Consider the following 17,787-nt stretch of genomic DNA (forward strand, 5'->3'; position numbering starts at 1 on the left):
ACAAAGTAATTGTGATGGAAATGAGCCAAAAAAAAAATTTACTGGGGTTTTAGGACTACAAAAGCAAAGGAAGAGTACCATAAAGAGCACACAGTGGGATTCTCTCTCTCCTGCCTGTTCCCAGATCTGACTTTAAGCTCACTTGCTATGGCTAACCAAGAAGTTAAGTGGCTCAGCAAAGTATTCAAAACCACAGTCGCCTGATTCCTGAAGCTGGAGGAGAAAGAACCATGTATTTCTCATACGTATATCAACACATCATCATATGAGATAAGGCCCCAAGTCAAGTTTTATCTTAAAGTGTTCCTTTTCAAAGAACTTCCTTTCACAGCTATTATGGGCAAATCAGAACAGACTATTCTCAAGGCAGACTGGCAAAATGAAAAGAATAGTTGCTTTTCTACCCGGAGTCTTAAGTTGAAGATTAACCTAACTGACCTGAAATTAATTTAACACTGTTGGAAAATGTACAATTTGAAACGGTCTGTTTTTACCATCTTTCCTGCAGCTGCATTATTATTACACTGTGCATGTTTTTCTAAAGAGAAGCTGTTAAAACAGTAAATTCTTTTATAGTATAAACTGCAGATGTACATCTCATGGTCTCATCAGTATAAACCAAATTCAACTGTCCCTAGTTTCCAAGAACTGTAAAGCTTTTCTTGAAAAGTAAAACAAGTTTTTATTAATTTATAGTGAACCACTTACTCAACAATTTAATTGCAAAATTAAAGGACAATTCCTTGAGAATGTTTTCTGCCCCCAAGAACACAGTAAACCATTAAGGAACATTAGATTTTTTTGTTGTTGTTAATTCCCTACTAAACTTTAAAGCAATTTCTTCAAAACAAACATTTATCTCATGTGGTATCTTTCAGGCATTTATTTTGTTTACTGATTTAAGTTTGAAATTTATAGCAAGGTTTGTCTGGGGATGCACTTTAATATTTTTCCCCATTTTAAATAGGGCTAATACCTATTTGTGGATGGAATGGTTACCTATTTTTATACTGCAGTTTTGATGTGGTAGTGGTAGAGAAGGGGTGTAGGGAGTAGGGATAAATGCCAATATTAAATAAACACCACTGCTGATTCTTCCTAAAAGCAATTTGCTCAGTAATACATTAGTCTCCACATAGCTCATACCACCTTAACTTGTACTACTGTACATATATACACACACACTTATGTGTAAATATACATACATATACACAGGCATTAAATAAGTGATAGAATTTAACTTAAAAAATCAAGGAAATGTACATCAGAATTTTCACTGCATATATTGTAGAAAGCTTAGTATTTTCGTAACAAAATTGCTTGAGGGCACCTTGCTGGCTCAGTTGGTAGAGTACGTAACTCTTGATCTCAGGGTCTTAAGTCTGAACCCCACGTTGGCTGTAGAGTTTACGAAAGAAACTGCCCCCCCAAAAAAACAAAAAAACTGCTTGTAGTTATACCATCTATTGCTAATAATAAATGCCATTGGTTGTCAATGATTTCGTGTGTAAAATCTCTAGAAAAGTAATTAGAAACTACGATTCTATACACTAAAAAGGCGAATTTTACTGTATGTAAACTGTACTTAAATAAACCTGATTCTAAATAAAACAAAACCAAAACACTGTAATCCTAAAAACAAACAAAAAAAAACAGGTCCAGCATCAATCTTGATACCTAGTTAAGAATCAAGTTAACACCACAACCTGAGGGGTTTTATCTAGACACCAAAGATGAATTTCAATGGGTCTCTGAGGTCTTAATTCAAATTTTATGCACAAACTTTGGGGATCATCACAACTGAGAGACAGAGGAAGGACTGTTAATAGCCCCATCCAATTCCCAAATCCCAAAAGGGTTTCCAACCCCCGATAATTAAGCAGTGCTATAGTAACCAGTTTTCCTTTAGTCTATTAGGCAGGCATTTGTCTCAAGGTGCTATGTCAAACAGGACTACCAAACTGTATCATATGCCACTCCAACCCACTCAACTCTCCAAGAGTAACTACAACTTAACCCTAAGTAAGTTCGGACATTTTGATTCATCCTGCATTAATTAGGAAGACAAACATTCCTGTTATCTGTCAGTTAACCACCCACTGCCCTGGGCTCGGGTCTCTTTTCAGTTGCTAGAACATCTTGTAGTTTCTACCTCTCCCATCTATTTCCGCTACACATGTTTTAAATTAAACAGCTTTGTTTGAAGGTAAAAAGTAAAATAAAAACTTCCATTGGGGGCGCCTGGGTGGCTCGGTCATTGGGCGTCTGCCTTCGGCTTAGGTCGTGATCCTGGGGTCCTGGGATCGGGCCCCACATCGGGCTCCCTGCTGGGTGGGAAGCCTGCTTCTCCCTCTGCCACTCCCCCTGCTTGTGTTCCCTCTCTCGCTGTGTCTCTCTCTTCAAGTAAATTAAAAAAAAAAAACTTCCATTGCATATTTCCAACATTTCCATAAATCTCTTCATTCTCAATCCTAAATGAATTTATTTTACTCAAGCCACAAAGGAAACATTTCTCTATGCGTCACTAAGTTTTAAATTCCAACTGGAGGGGAAAGAAGGCATCAAAGCAAATTAAAGCCTCAGAGGAAATGTCTTGGTGGAATGTCCCTTTTTTATATATTTAGGACTTAAAAATCTCAAATATTCAGGCTGTATTTTAAAAAAAGTTCATTCACGTATAGAAATAGCACCTCACAATAAATGCCAGGATTATCATTGTCCTTCACATAGCTGTGGAGGAGAATTAAGATAATTTGTAACTGGATAGAGTGGAAACAATCTAGGGTGAGGAATGGATAGACAAATGTGGTATAGCCATACAACTGAATATTATTTGGCCATAAAAAGGAATGAACTACTAACATAGGCTACATGAATCAATGTTGAAACGTTAAGTCAAAGAAGCCAATCACCAAAAAAAAACAAGAACAAGGGCTCCTGGGTGGCTCAGTTGGTTAAGCGACTGCCTTCAGGTCAGGTCATGATCCTGGAGTCCCGGGATCGAGTCCCGCATCGGGCTCCCTGCTCAGCAGGGAGTCTGCTTCTCCCTCTGACCCTTCCCCCTCTTGTGCTCTATCTCATTCTCTCTCTCTCAAATAAATAAATAAAATCTTAAAAAAAAAAAACAAAAAACAAAAAAACAAAAACATGTTAAGTGATTCCATTAGTAGGCAATGTCCAGAAAAGAGAAATCTATAAAGACCGAAAGTAAATTAGTGGTTGCATAGGGCTGGTGAATGGGAATACAGGGGGATAGCTGAAGAGGCTTTTTTTTTGAGATGATAAAGTCAATAAACATCGGCTGTGGTGATGGGTACACATATCTGTTACACTAAAAGACAATGAATCATACACTGTAAATGGGTGAATTGTATGTGAATTGTATTTCCATAAAGCTGTTAAGAGTAACTAAGATTGGGGCGCCTGGATGGCTCATTTGGTTAAGGTCTGCCTTTGGCTCAGGTCATGGTCCCAGGGTCCTGGGATCGAGCCCCAGGTGAGCTCCCTGCTCAGCAGGGAGTCTGCTTCTCCCTCTCCCTCCTGCTCCCTCTCTAATAAATAAAATCTTTAAAAAAAAAAAAAAAAAAAAAAAAGAGTAACTAATAACTAAGGTCAGTATTACTTAATAATGGCCTAGGATTTTTTTTAGCCTTGAAGAGCTACTGTAATACAATGAACTGCACAAAATTTGATCAGTCCCGCCATTATGTACACTCTCCTGAGGCCACCACCATAATCAAGCTAAGTTTCTTCATGCCCCTCTTCAACTTAGTAGGCTGGTTTATTCATACACAGAACATCGAAATAAAGGTAACTGGAAAACTCTTTGTGCCTTGGACAAGATCAGACTTCCTCTGCCACAGCAGACCACCTCCACCACCACCACCCCTGACCCCAACCAAACGAGCTGGAGGTCAGAGGTGCCCTTATGGGCATTATGCGTAATTCATGCTCTGCAGATAAACTTTCTGCTAACTGCTGATTCTTTATACCCACTGCTCATGAGGTCCCATCACCTCTGAACTAGCTGAACTGAGGGTCTGACTGACATCTTGCCTCCAGTCCACCACCCCATCCTGTCACTCTTCTGCTAAAAGTTACTACTCCTCAGTGACTTCAAATAACTGACAGAAATTGTCACAAGTTCAACGTGGTGGTGGAGATCATCAATGATCTGGTACTGCCTACCTCTTCCATCCCTTCAATATACTTCCCACACACCTAATGCTCCAGTCACACCCTCAAGACTGGGTAAAGCACCCCTTGTCTCCATAGTACCTGAGCTCACCTAATCCTAGAAATGAAAGCAATGTCATTTTATAATCTCTTCACTGATCTTTATTCTCCCACTAGACTAGTCATAATTAACCATAGCGATGTGATTGTCAAGTGTGTCACAAATAATCTATTCCTAATGGTTACAATGGCTTCCACACTTAAGAAAACTTATAGTACACATACAATAATAGAATCCAAGTCCTTCTTATGTGCCGCGAGCGTTTCAGAAGCTGATGGGACAGTGCTGGATATTACAATCTTGTGTGCTCTTTTCTTAAAGTGCCTCTGGAAATGCCCCTCCACCTTTATGCCCCTCCGCCACACAGAGCTCCACTTGTCTCTAAACTTATAAAGAAAGAGACCATAGCTTTCTTACCTGAGAACCATACACTCAGCTCAATGAGGAGCAACAACAAAAACTAAAGGGTTAAAAGGAAGCCACCAAACACTTTTTGTCCTAAGAGCGAAGGAAACTAATTCCAGGTTCCTTTACAAGTCCAAAGTGATATAAGTGAACAGGTATTCATCATGAATTTATATGAAAAAGATGTAAAAGTGTACAGTCACAAGCATTATAAGAACCAGTTACGTTAAAATTCAAAGCAGGATATTTAATGCTCTCTTGCCCCAACACACACTTTACCAAAATACAAACACGTGGACACACACCCACACAATAATAAACGTTCCAAACACTAAAACCACACTCAGACTCTGGGGAGGGGTTACCAGAAAGAAGCGGGGTTTTTCTGGGGGGGGAGGGGGGAAGTTACTCTCTCAGGGCCCTTATTTCCATAGTTCTGGAGGCCGGAAGTCCAAAATCAAGGTGTCAGCTGGGCCCTGCTCCCTCTGTAGGGTCCAAGGAAGAATCCTTCCCTGCCTCTTGCAGCGTCTGGTTGCTGTTGGCAATCCTTGCTGTTCCCGAGCCTGCAGCTGCACCACTCCACTCTCTGCCCCCACTGGCACATGGCCTCCCCCACCCCTCTGTATCTGGGTCTCTGTCTCTGCATCTGAATCTGCCTCTCCTTTCTCATATAAAGATATCAGCCATTGGACCTAGGACCCACTCTAATCCCGTATGACATCATCTTAATTTGATTACATCTACAAAGACCCAATTTCCTTTTACTTTTTTTGGGGGGGGTGGGGGGTGTTAGTGTAAATTCATTTAATTAATATATAATGTATAACTGGTTTCAAAGGTAGAGGTAATTCATCAGTTGTATATAACACCCAGTGCTCATTACATGACGTGCCCTCCTTTATGTCCATCACCCCGTTACCCCATCCCCCCAACCCCCTCCCCTCCAAGAAAGAAGTTATTTTTTACTATTCCCCATTTCAAAAAGAACAAGGAGGAAAAACCTCCACAAAATCAACTTTGGAGAGCCAGGTATGTAGAGATAAAGGGAACTTCCTTCAAATACAGCTTAACACATTTTAGAGAAACAGGAACCCACTTGTTGTTCTTTATGGATAAAAATCATTCCAGGAATTTTATTCTTTTACATCATCTATGAGAAGACTAGCTATATTAACAAAGAACAACTCTATATTGCAGGCCTCAATAAGCATTTGTAATACTGGTACAAAATTCAGATAAAAAAAAAATTTTAAGAAATATCCAACTTAGGGGCGCCTGGGTGGCTCAGTCGGTAAGCGTCTGCCTTCGGCTCAGGTCATGATCCCAGGGTCCTGGGATCGAGCCCCGCATCGGGCTCCCTGCTCAGCGGGAAGCCTGCTTCTCCCTCTCTCACTCCCCGTGCTTGTGTTCCTTCTCTTGCTGTGTCTCTCTCTGTCAAATAAATAAATAAAATCTTAAAAAAAAATTAAAAAAAAAAAAAAAAAGAAAGAAATATCCAACTTAATGAAGAGTTCCCTGAAGTGTGATCACCATAAGTATTTGAGTAACAAACGATTTTCTCACACCAAACTCCATATACGATTTCAACTCGAGAAGGCCAACATACACAGACCAGATCTTTGACAACCTCACAAGCCAGGTGGCACATCATCTTTATCACTGATAACACCCAGAGGGCATCTCAGCCTCCATCATCCCACATGAATGTTTCAGTGTTAGAGGTGCATAGAGTAAAGCCTCGCAACTTCCTAGCCAGACTCCACTTCCAAGTTAGATCCTCTAACATGGGGAGGAGATAATAATTTAGGATTTTATAAAATCACGTGATGGAGCAACTAAAAGAGAACAGTCCGGGTTACCATGCACGCACACAGGCCTCAAAGTCACAGAAGGCAAGCCTCAGGAGCTCCTGCCGGGAGAAACTTTATGATCGACATCCATGCCCAAACCCAACGCTGTGTCCATTTGTCCCGTTACTGCCTTTTTTAGTCAGTAGTGATACCTTCTAGAGTTACAAATGCCAGAAGCCTTGCTCATTTAAGCCTCGAAAATTTCACCTTTAACCCCATGAAGCTCAATAAAAGTCCACCTACACATTGCTCTGGGCCTACCCATTGCGCTCTCTTCTGCCATGCCAGACCCAGCCTCCATCACCTCTCTCCGCGCTACTGCAAAATGCTCCTAGGTTGTCTCCCCGTATTCATTTCTGCTTCCGATTATTTGTTCTCAGACAGCAAGACTTACATTGTCAGTGTGCTAGCTACTGGCTACGTGTGGCTACTGGGCACCTGAAAGGTGGCTAATCCACATTTGGAATGTGCTTAAATGTAAAACAAACACCAGGGGTGCCTGGGTGGTTCAGTCGGTTAAGTGTCCAACTCTTGATCTCAGTTCAGGTCTTGATCTCAGGGTGGTGAGTTCAAGCCCTGCATTGGGCTCCATGCTGGGTGTGGAGCCTACTTAAAAAATAAATAAATAAACACCAGATTTTGAAGGCTTAGTACAAAATATATAAAATCCCATTTTTAAAATATTGATTACATGTTAAAACTGTAATATTTTGGATATATTAGGTTAAGTAAATTACTATTAAAATTCATTTTCACCTCTTTTTTTATTTTCTTAACATGGCTACTAGACAATTTTTAATTGTGTAAGTGGCCTGCATTTTCTTTCTACTGGACCATGCTAAGTTGGACTGATTTTTTAAAAGCTGAGCTAATCAACTTACACCCTATGATAAACTCTAAGAGCTTCCCTTTGTATTTGGGAAAGGATCCAAAGTCCCTAACAAGTGCCCTGAAGGCCCCCATGTGACCTGCTCATCGTCTAATGCCAAGCTCTCCTTTCCAACTACGCTGGCCTTCTTTCAGTAATGAATTATGGGTGATAACATTTGGGTACTTTCCAATAGAAGCACTGTCTTAAATATTTTATCTATTTTAACTCATTTAATTCCACACAATCCCATAAAGGAACATCCCATTTTATAGATGCGTAAATTACGGCATGGGGAAGTTAATGGTGTTTTAACTTGGATAGATAAGTGATAGAGAAATGATTTAAAACCACAGCTGTCAGATTCCAGTGCCCACACTTTTACTACTTGGTCAACTAAGCTGCCTCATTTTCCCACACAATTAAAATAAAATATAACGGGGGCGCCTGGGTGGCTCAGTCGTTAAGCGGCTGTCATGATCCCAGGGTCCTGGGATTGAGCCCTGCATCGGGCTCCCTCCTCAGCGGGAAGCCTGCCTTTCCCTCTCCCACTCCCCCATTTGTGTTCCCTCTCTGTCTTTCTGTCAAATAAATAAATAAAATCTTTAAAAAAACAATAATAAAAAAATAATATAAAACATAATGATACAGACTGAAGCCAGTCAATCCTTTCTTTGCTGGAAGATCAAAATCAGCCTTTGGTAGGCGAAGAACTTTATCAACTCTAAGGGTCAACAGGCTTTCCTAGCCCTTGTTCCAAGCACTAAACACTGGATTCCTATACACCTCAATCAGATTAACTTGTTCTACATTTTACTAACTGCAATACTTGTAAAACACACCAAATAATATAAAGTTAAGGTCCCTCTGGCTACCTACTTTGAAACCAGTTACTTCCCACAAATCCTCAAAGAAACCACTGTCAGTTTGATGGCTCTCTCCAAATGTTTTTAGAAGTATGTGTCCCATGAAGAGATGTTCAACATTATCAGTCATTGAGGAAATGTAAATGAAAGCCACACTGAGATTGCTTCACACTCACTAGATGGCTGTAATTTTTTTTTAAGGAAAATAATAGAGGTCTTGTCAAGGTGAAAAAATTAGAATTCTCATACTTTGTTGGGAGAAATGTAAAATAGTGCAGCCTCTATGGAAAACAGTATGGCAGTTCCTCAAAAAAATTAAAAATAGAATTAGCACATGATCCAACAATTCCACTTCTGAATATATACCCAGTAGAACTGACAGCAGGTACCCGAAGAGATATTTGTACACCTATGTTCCTAAAAGCATCATTCACCATCGCTGAAAGGATAATGCGGTATATACATACAAATGAACTATTTATTACCCAGCCAAAGAAGGAATGAAGTACTGATATGTGCCATAATGTGGATAAATCTTGGAAACATTCCGCTAGGTGCAAAAGAAGCCAGACATTCAAGGTCACATATTACACAACTCCATTTATCAGAATCGGTAAATCCACGGAGACAAAAGCAGACTAGTGGTTGCTGGGGGCTGGAGGACAGAGAAACGGGCAGTGACGGCTTACAGACAGGGGTGTTCTTTCTGGAGTGATGAAAATGCTCTGGAATTTGTAGTGATGGTGGTACAGTCTTGTCAATGTGCGGAAACCCACTGAACTGCACACTCTGACACGGTGACTTTCATAATCATGTGAATTTTAGCTCAAGTTTTTTTTTAAAGTACATGTAGATGTTTATGTATTCACACATCCACCCACACAAGATGATTTTGTTAATTTTCATAAAATCTATCAATTACTGTTCTAAACCGCTTACATATACTTTCTCAATGACCTCTCACAATGCGGCTACTTTACCCATTTTGAAGAATAAACTGAGGCAGATTTTAAGTAACTTAAAGTCTGACATTACTTGTCTTGCCTTCCCCCCCCCAATCTATCATCTTGGTGGCCAGTCTATGTTGGTAAACACAAAATTACATTATTCTTTTTAACTGCCACATGGATTTCCACAGTACAGACTATTAACCTGCAGTCTTTTCCTCAGTCCCTCAATCCTCCAAACCTTGAACACTAAGCTGTCTGTGACCTACCCCAACATGCCACAGGGTCTGGAGAGAGCCCAGCAGAAGACTAAGAGCAGTGACTGCCTGGTCTTCCTTCCAGACCTTGGCACCCCCCCGCCCCCGGCTCCCCAAACAAACATGGAAAGATTAGGGAATCCTAGAAGTAAACACAAGTTTCAGTTACTCACTTACTTACTCCTTTAGCAGAAAGGTAGGGATTATCACTCCAAACAGCTACAAATGACTAAAGGAAAAGAGAAAGCAGTTCAAAAGCCTAATTACAATTCCAACATTATCATGGGTGAAGGCACTAATTAAAAAGCGATTCATCTAATGAGGTGAAAAATACCCAAGATTACAGTGGCCTCCCAAAGTGGTAGTAGACAATCCCAGATGCTGACATTTTATCTATTACCCCTATTGGAAGTTTATTTAAAAATGAAAAATACAGGGGCGCCTGGATGGCTCAGTCATTAGGTGTCTGCCTTCAGCTCAGGTCATGATCCCAGGGTCCTGGGATCGAGCCCCGCATCGGCCTCCCTGCCCGGCAGGAAGCCTGTTTCTCTCTCTCCCGCTCCCCCTGCTCGTGTTCCCTCTCTCGCTATGTCTCTGTCAAATAAATAAAATGTTAAAAAAAAAAAATTATTAAAAAAAATGAAAAATACAAACAGCTGGAGCAGAAAAAAAAGAGGTTGGTGCAAAGTCAGTATTGATGAGAATATCTCCCTTAAGAATTAGTCCTTCAGATGTGCTTTAGGTATTCTACTGGGCTCTATGGGGCCTTATAATAAAATACTGGAAGTGATGAATGGATAACAATATATGGTATAATCATACACTTGAATACTGTCTGGCCATGAAAAGGAATGAAGTACATACTACAATGTGGATGCACCTTCAAAATGTTAAGTGAAAGAGGCCACGTACTGTATAATACCATTTATATGAAGTGTCCAGAACAGGCAAATCTAGAGAGACAAAGCAGAACATGGTTGCCAGGGGCTGCAAGAGGCTACAAGGGAGGAAGGGCAGTGAGTATTAATGGCTATAGGGTTACTTTTTGGGATAATGAAAAATGTTCAAGAATTACATAGTGGTGATGGTTCCTTACACCTTGTGAATACACTAAAAAACACTGAATTACATGCTTTAAAATGTGAATTTTATGGTACATGAATTGTAGCTCAATTTTCTTAAAAAGCACATTTAAGACATAACAGGATATCAACTTTACACATACAACACAATCTAACCATGTTGAAAAATGCCTATCATACCAAAGTGAACTATGAGTCATTTAACAATATGGCCATTAGGGAGAAAGAGACTTTTTCTTCTTTGCTTTTCTCCTTCTAAATTTTGTACAATGAACATGTACTTTTACAATCAAGAAAAAAATGAGATCAAACTGGATTATACTGACCTTTAAATTGTTTAAAAAAAAAAAAAAAAAGAATGCCAAAAAAATAGTGTTCCCCCCCTCCTATTCTTAAGGTTCTCACTTGGAGAGAGTTCTAGAGAAACAAATGAACAAAGGGCAGAGCCAAATGCATGAATTTTTTGGGCAGAGGAAAGATGCTTACGATACCAACCCATTGTAACAGACTTGAACCCTGCTAAGACACAGTGCTAGAAGAGACAAAAAGGCGGGACAAAAGTCAAGTGGAATCCTTTGCTCATTGCTATTTGTTTCCTATGACAGACCTGCATTTCCTTAACTGCTTTTGCACAGTGGGGTGGACAAGTCATCACAATACTGCCAAGCTAAAAGGTGCCCATACAAATGTTCTTGGAATTTCCTCAATCTCCAATTCACTGGTCCAGTGGGGCAGGAGTGTCCACATGGCAAGCCAGGGTTTCCCCCACACCCACCCATTGTTCTCAGTCACTGGTAGTATATTACTCAAGATCAAGGCCTAACTTGGAGCCCAGCCACGTATGTGCTATACTTAAAAACCACTCATTAGCTCTTGAGCACTGCTTTCGCTCCAAAATTCTACTGCACAAGCTTTTCACCCAGAACCTACCCCTCAGATTGTTAACATAATCCTGCTATGTGCCATTTAGAAAATATTTGATTTTCAACTTGTATAGCGCCTATTACTGAAGAATTGGGACCAGAAGTGGGCATGCTCAAGTAATTTTAAAGCCTTCAGGGTGCCTGGGTGGCTCAGTCGGTTAAACTTCTGCGTTCAGCTCAGGTCATGATCCTGGGTTGGGCTCGGGGGGAGCCTGCTTCTCCCCCTCTGTATGCCCCTCCTACACCTCCCCTCAGGCCCTTGCGTGTGCTCACACACTCTCTCTCAAATAAATCTTTTTTTAAAATGTTCTTATATTTTATAGGCAAAAACCAAATTTTGATTTTTTAGCAGTGTCTCTGAAATTAAAAAAACTCAAGCGGGCGCCTGGGTGGCTCAGTTGGTTAAGCGACTGCCTTCGGCTCAGGTCATGGTCCCAGAGTCCTGGGATCGAGTCCCACATCGGGCTCCCGGCTCAGCGGGGAGCCTGCTTCTCCCTCTGACCCTCTCCCCTGTCATGCTGTTTCTCTCTCTCTCTCTCTCTCTCTCTCAAATAAAAAAAAAAAAAATTAAAAAAAAAAAAAAACTCAAGCAACGTATCTGTCAGAATTTCATTTATGACCAAAGGTTAAGCTAAATACAAACTCACTTACTTCACAACCAGTGCATCATCTGCTACCCCAGTAATTATCCTCCCAGCACTGTTTATATCACTGTTGTATTATAATCTCTACAAGTCAAACAGAAACGGCCTGCTCATTAGTGACACCTCAGACAAGTATAGAAATCAAAATTCAGAACCCCACAATAAACGGACTCATTTTCCCTAAGCAAAGCCATGTGTGGAAACACTAAGTACATGGGTCATTCTGATCAACATTTTTTTTTTTTTAAAGATTTTATTTATATATTTGATAGAGACATAGAGAGAGAGGGAACACAAGCAGGGGGAGTGGGAGAGGGAGAAGCAGGCTTCCTGGTGAGCAGGCAGCCTGATGTGGGACTCGATCCCAGGACCCTGGGACCATAACCTGAGCCGAAGGCAGACATGTCTTTAACACTAATTATTCACATACATACAATGAACACTGACGGAGGTATAGGGCAAAAATTAGGACAGGTGAGGGGAGAGATTTACATGTTTACATGCAGACTAACATGTAAATTATATCTGGTAAGTGACTTACATCTAGAATATATAAAGAACTCTTACAACTCAATAATAAAAGACAACCCAATTTAAAAATGGGTAGAGGGCACCTGGGTGGTGCAGTCAGTTAAGCCTCCGATTCCTGGTTTTGGCTCAGGTCATGATCTCAGGGTGGTGAGATTGAGCCCCAAGTCAGGCTATGTGTTCAGCACAGAATCTGCTTAAGTTTCTCTCTCCCTCCCCCTCTGCCCCGGGCCCCCGCCTACTCATGCGTGCATGCACGCACTCTCTCACTCTCTCTAAAATAAATAAATCTTTTAAAAAGAAAATGGGTTGGGGGTAAAACAGGTGATGAGGATTAAGGAGTGTGCTTGTTGTAATGAGCACTGGGTGATGCATGGAATTATGGAAATCACTATACTGTATACCTGAAACTAATATTACATTGTATGTCAGCGAGAATAAAAACTTAAAAAATGAAAATGGGCAGAGGACCTGAATAGACATTTCCCCCAAAGAAGATATACAAATTGCCAAAAGCACATGAAAGGATGCTTGGCGGGCGCCTGGGTGGCTCAATTGGTTATGCGACTGCCTTCGGCTCAGGTCACGATCCTGGAGTCCCTGGATCGAGTCGCGCATCGGGCGCCCTGCTCGGCAGGGAGTCTGCTTCTCCCTCTGACCCTCCCCCTCTCATGTGCTCTCTCTCTCTCATTCTCTCTCTCAAATAAATAAATAAAATCTTAAAAAAAAAAAGAAAAAAGAAAGGATGCTTGGCATCCCCATCATTAGTCATCGGATAAATGCAAACCAAAACCACAATGATATATCACCTTAAATCCACTAGGATGGCGGGCGCCTGGGTGGCTCAGTTGGTTAAGCGACTGCCTTCGGCTCAGGTCATGATCCTGGAGTCCCTGGATCGAGTCCGGCATTGGGCTCCCTGCTCAGCAGGGAGTCTGCTTCTCCCTTTGACCCTCCCCCCTCTCATGCTCTATCTCATTCTCTCTAATAAATAAATAAAATCTTTTTTAAAAAATAAATAAATAAATCCACTAGATGGCTATAATCACAAGGTCAGATAATCACAAGGTCAGAAAATCACAAAGACAACAGACAAAGGATGTGGAGAAAGCAGAGCTCTCATATACTACTGCTAAGAGTATCAATTTCAGAGTGGTACAGCCACTCCAGACAACAGTGTGGCAGTTCCTCAAAACCTTAAATGGTTACTTTAGGACTCAACAACTGCACTACTGTGTATATTCCCAAGAGAAATGAAAACATGTTCGCATCAAAAAACTGTACATGAATGTTCACAGCAGCATTATTCACAATAGCCAAAAACAGTGCAAACAACCAACATGTCCTTCAAGAGATGAACAGGGAAACAAAAGGTGGTGTATCCATACACTGGCCTGTAATTTGGCAACAGAAAGGAAAACGTATTGATACATGCTACAACACAGAGATGCCTTGAAAACATTTTGCTAAGTGAAAAAAGCCAGACACAAAGACTATAAGGATTGTATTTCAATGAAATGCCCAGAATAGGCAAATCTATACAGACAAAAAGAATAGTGGTTGCTTAGGGCTAAGGGGTAGGTGGGGGATAAGAGGGGTCAGCTGAAGGGTACAGGATTTCTTTCTGATGTGATGAAAATATTCTAAAATTAACTGTGATGACAGTTGCACATATCTATGAATATACTAAAAACCATTGATTTGTGCACTTTAAACAGATGAACTGCAGGACGTGATTATCTCAGTGAAGTCATAATAAAAGGGGGTCTTTTTATAAGAATGAGAAACTGGAAAACAATCCATATACCAATAAAAATAAGTTAGTCTTTTCAAATTATACAGCCATTAAAAAAGGCCATGAACGGATCTCTACAACACACTTGGGAAGTACTAAAAACTAGGCCTGCAAAACAGCACTCATGGTATCATTCCATGTAGGTCAATAACCACACGTGTATAGCCAAAAAATAAAGCATGGTCAGAAAGTTCTTCACTAAACCTCCTCATCAATGGAAATTTTCACTTTGACTTTCTGTTTGGCTTTTTATATAAGTAGCATGTATTTTGCTTACAAAAATGAGAACTTTTAGTTCACTTTGGTGTCATTTACATGCTAGTAGTTAGCTTTTTTTTTTTTAAGATTTATTTATTTATTTATTTGACAGAGAGAGAGAGAGAGCAGGAGAGCACAGGCAGGGGGAGGGGCAGAGGGAGAAGCAGGCCCTCCGCTGAGCAGGGAGCCGGATGCAGGACTTGATCCCAGGACCCTGAGATCATGACCTGAGCCGAAGGCAGACGCTTAACTGACTGAGCCACCCAGGCATCCCTAACTTCTTTGCTTTCTTAACACAGCCATACTGCAGGACGACTCAGGAGCCAACCTAAAAGAGCTCCCACAGACTAAAAATGGGACAAACTATCAGTAAAGCTAACAAAAATAGACTGAGACACAAATTAATATAAACTCAAGTATCAAGTATATAAACTCAAATATTCAAAAGTATCTGTTACCGTTGGAGAACCAAGACTGGTAAATAAACAGAATCAAACACTGCCTTTCTTGTAGGAAATTAATCTCACAGTAACCAAATAGTATCTCTGCAGAAGTTGCTCTTATAAAAGTGTTTCAATTAATGAGAATAAAACTGAAAAGTCACCCTTTTTGCTTCCCTTCATAAAATGGATTTCTCAAAAACTATGGATGCTAAATTACAAAAAGGAAACCAAATACGTGCTTCCTGACAGACGTCTGTACTACCACCTATGAATTATTCTCGCTTAAAGAGAAGTTGGGGGGGTGGGGTGGTAGAAAATCTGCATATGGCCAAGCCTTTTGTGGTCTCAACCTTGGCAACACAGAAGCATCACGTGGAGAGCTTAAAATACTAAAGCCTGGGCCCTAACCCTGGAGTTATGATTTAATTAGTCTGAAATATAGTCTGGACATTAAAATTTTTTATGAACTCCCCAGGTGGTTCTAACATGCAGCCACAGTGACGATCCCTGCTCTAGACTTAACTACCAATTCACAGGAATATAGAGGACCGAGAAACAAAGCTACAAACTACAAGGGTAGAATCAACTCATCTATTGTGACAGGACAAAAAAAAAAAAAAAAAAAATCCAGTTTCTTCAACATTAACAAGGTAACAAAATAGAGTGAGAACCCAAAGATTAAGAGGCTTAAGAGTGGGACATCTGGGGACGCCCGGGTGGCTCAGTCGGTTAAGCATCTGCCTTTGGCTCAGGTCATGATTTCCGGGTCCTGGGATCAAGTCCCATATCGGGCTCCCTGCTCAGCGGGGAGCCTGCTTCTCCCTCTCCCTCTTCTTGCCGCTCCCCCTGCCTATGTTCTGTCAAATAAATAAATAAAATCTTAAAAAAAAAAAAAGAGTGGGGCACCTGGCTGGCTCAGTCTGTAGAGCCCGTGACTCTTGACCTGGGGGTTGTGAGTTTAAGCCCCACACTGGGTGTAGAGATTACTTTAAAAAATATATATAATCTTAGTTTTTTTTTGAAAGATTTTATTTATTTATTTGACAGAGAGACACAGCAAGAGAGGGAACACAAGCAGGAGGAGTGGAAGAGGGAGAAGCAGGCTTCCCGATGCAGGGCTCAATCCCAGGACTCTGGAATCACGACCTGAGCCGAAGGCAGATGCTTAACGACTGAGCCACCCAGGCGCCCCAAAAATAGAATCTTTAAAAAAAAAAAAAAAAAAGGCTTAAGAGAAATCAACCAACTGCAAAGTATGGACCTTATTTGGTTATAATGTTGGAGGGTGATATATAGAGGAAATGAGATTGGCCATAAACTGATCATTGTTGAAGTTAGGTGAAAGGCTCATGGGGTGATTCATTATACTACTCTCTTTACATTTGTATATGCTTGAAAACTACCCATTTTAGAAAGCTTTAACAATCAAACATTTTTTGAAGTTAAAGCTCTAATATGGCTGAAGAATAAGCATATAGTTCATACAAATCAGTAAGAAAATGAAAATTACCTCCAATATTCTTTTAAAGACTCTTTTAAGAAAATGAGAAAACCAAATGAGACTGGAAGCAAATATTTGCAAAGCACGCGTCTGATAAAAAACTTTTATCTGTGTGTATGTATTTCAGAAATTTCAAAACTCAGTAAGAAAACTAATTTTTATTTTTTTTATTTTTTATTTTTTTAAGATTTTATTTATTCATTTGACAGAGATAGATACAGAGAGAGAGGGAACACAAGCAGGGGCAGTGGGAGAGAGAAGCAGGCCTCCCGCAGAGCAAGGAGCCCAATGCGGGGCTCGATCCCAGGACCCTGGGATCATGACCTGAGCTGAAGGCAGACGCTTAATGACTGAGCCACCCAGGCGCCCCAAGAAAACTAATTTTTAAATGTTCAAAAGATTTAAGGATTTATTTCAGAGAGAAAGAATGTGCGCAGATGTGCATGCATGTGGGGGGAGGGGCAGGAGAGGGAGAGAATCTCAAGTAGACTCCCCACTGAGTGCAGAGCCCAATGCAAGGCTCGAACCCATGACCCTGAGAATATGACCTGAGCCAAAATCAAGAGTTGGAGCTCAACCAACTGAGCCACCCAGGTGCCCCAAATGTTCAAAAGACTTAAACAGAACACTCCACCAAAAAAATCTATGAACAGCAACTACATGAAAAAAATGTTCAATACTTTTAGTAATAAGGGAAATGCAAATTAAAACTACAATGAGAGGGGTGGCTCAGTCAGTTAAGTGTCTGCCTTCGGCTCAGGTCATGATCCCAGGACCCAGAACTTGCTCAGCAGGGAGCCTGCTTCTCCCTATCCCTCTGCCCCTCCCTTCCCTCACGCACAAGTACTCTCTAATAAAATTTTTAAAATTTAAAAAAGTAAAAATTTAAAAAACCCCACAATGAGATAACACTTCATACCCTTTAGGATGGCTAAAATAAGGATGGTAAAAATGTAGAGAAATTGCAACCATTATTAATAGCTAGTGGGAAATGTATAATGATGCAGTCACTTTGGAAAACAGTTTGGCAGTTCCTCAAAACATTAAACATAGGGTTACCATAGGTCCCTATCAAGGAAACAGACAGGATGTGCCCACACAAAAACTTGTAAACAAATGTTCATAGCAGTATTCACAATATCTGAAAAGTGGAAACCATCCAAATGTCCATCAACTGATAAAT

The 17,787-nt window shown here is 40.6% G+C and overlaps 1 protein-coding gene across 5 annotated transcripts in view; it reads right to left on the bottom strand.

The window, feature by feature from the left end:
• Positions 1–17,787, bottom strand: part of IGF2BP3 (insulin like growth factor 2 mRNA binding protein 3) — a 154,857-nt gene that overhangs the window by 46,577 nt on the left and 90,493 nt on the right. The gene's annotated exons all lie outside the window — the stretch shown is intronic.

Source organism: Halichoerus grypus, chromosome 12 (genome assembly GCF_964656455.1).
Source record: "Halichoerus grypus chromosome 12, mHalGry1.hap1.1, whole genome shotgun sequence".
In the NCBI taxonomy this organism is placed as follows: Eukaryota; Metazoa; Chordata; class Mammalia; order Carnivora; family Phocidae; genus Halichoerus; species Halichoerus grypus.